This window comes from Salvelinus alpinus, chromosome 6 (assembly GCF_045679555.1).
Source record: "Salvelinus alpinus chromosome 6, SLU_Salpinus.1, whole genome shotgun sequence".
NCBI classification, from domain to species: Eukaryota; Metazoa; Chordata; class Actinopteri; order Salmoniformes; family Salmonidae; genus Salvelinus; species Salvelinus alpinus.
In genome coordinates, this window is record NC_092091.1 from 29,830,907 (window position 1) to 29,832,929 (window position 2,023).

Below are 2,023 nucleotides of genomic sequence, written 5' to 3' on the forward strand. Positions count from 1 at the left end.
GGAACGCTGGACTTAAACAATTAAAGGGGAACTACACCCTCTGATTTGGCTTCATTTTTGTGCTTGCTCCCATAGAGATAGATATAGGACTCATCTTTGTATCTGTGCCGTTATGGCGTATGTGGCAGCATAGGCTACGCCATTAAGGCAATCTCCATTTTGAAGTAGTAAATTTTCTTCTTCACGATTGGCTTATCCCACCAGCTTTTTAAAAATTATTATTTCACCTTTATTTAACCAGGTAGGCCAGTTGAGAACAAGTTCTCATTTACAACTGCGACCTGGCCAAGATAAAGCAAAGCAGTGCGACACAAACAACAACACAGTGTTACACATGGAATAAACAAGCGTACAGTCAATAACACAATAGAAAAAAATAAAAATAAGTCCATATACAGTGTGTGCAAATGGCGTGAGGAGGTAAGGCAATAAATAGGCCATAGTAGCAAAGTAATTACAATTTAGCAAATTAACACTGGAGTGATAGATATGCAGATGATGATCTGCAAGTAGAAATACTGGTGTGCAAAAGAGCAGAAAAGTACATTAAAAAACAATATGGGGATGAGGTAGGTATATTGGATAGCCTACAGATGGGCTATGTACAGCTGCAGCGATCAGTTAGCTGATATTTAAAGGTAGTGAAAGAAATATAAGTCTCCAACTTCAGCGATTTTTGCAATTCGTTCCAGTCATTGGCAGCAGAGAACTGGAAGGAAATGCGGCCAAAGGAGGTGTTGGACATGACTACAACAGGCTCACCAGGAGGGATCAGCCAATGAAGTTGGAAGTCCCACCCAGTTAACTACATTAAAATGGGGGAATCCCTCAATAGCACTAACCATGCTAATACAGCCTTTTGGCCACTAGAGGCCTCTGTCATTCTCTATGCTTGCTCCTCAAGAAATGCTGTCTGCAATGACAGAAGCCAAACCTGAGTTGGCTTGGGAGTGTGGTTTGATATGGGTGTTCCTTAGGTGTCCTTACCACCACCAAGATACACCCATCTATCGGAACCTTGCCTGCAGCTGTTCCCCTCCACTCAATCACAACAAACAAACCTCCTGCAGGTTGAGTTAAATAACTACAGGCAGATGTATGGTGAGATGTCAGAGGAAGCCTTGAATAGGTCAGTAGCCTACAGAGTAATATAAGAATGCAATTGCTGAATTTATGTCGATCAAATAAAAAAAATCTAATTTTATTTGTCACATGCTTCGTAAGCAACAGGTGTAGACTAACAGTGAAATGCCCTTCAACAATGCAGAGAAAAACGATAGAAAAAGAATACACAAGGAATAAATACACAATGAGTTACATTAATAAGTAAAAATATATTCTAAACAAAGGATTTTGATAACTTTCAAATGTAGTAACAAGTCCATGTGCAATAAACAACCCTTTACATAATACCATAGAAGAAGTGATCTGCTAATATAACAATGTGCACCTTTCATCTTTCATTGTTAAGAATAGCCGATACAGACACTGTGCCTATTGGCATTTTGTCTAGTGGTAGTAGGGCTACCTTCCCCATGTTCCCTGATCCTGGTGCAGAATACACAAGGTTTGCTCCATGCATGTTTCTGTGAACACATAGTCACTGTTCGATTACCAATGGCAGTTAGGATTGGTAATATCTGACACACAAATAGGCACAACAGGTCAGATAAAACCTACCCAATTATGGTCTCCCCATCAAACGACTGAGGCTGCCGTCTGGCAAAAGCACCTCCTGTCCATCTGTAGAAATAGGCAGAGTTCAGCAGTGACACATGGAATGAAAAGGGTGTTGCTATTACTGGACATTTGTGCTGTACTGTACTATTAGTAATCACCTCATTGTGGATGTGTTGAGTGCCAGGTCTCTCTGCATCTCATCTCACCGACACATAAACTACTGCAGCATAAATACTGGAGGCTGAGACAGGAGGGGTCGGGAGACACTGTGGCCCCATCCGACGATACCCCCGGACAGGGCCAAACAGGCAGGATATAACCCCACCCACTTTGCCAAAGCACA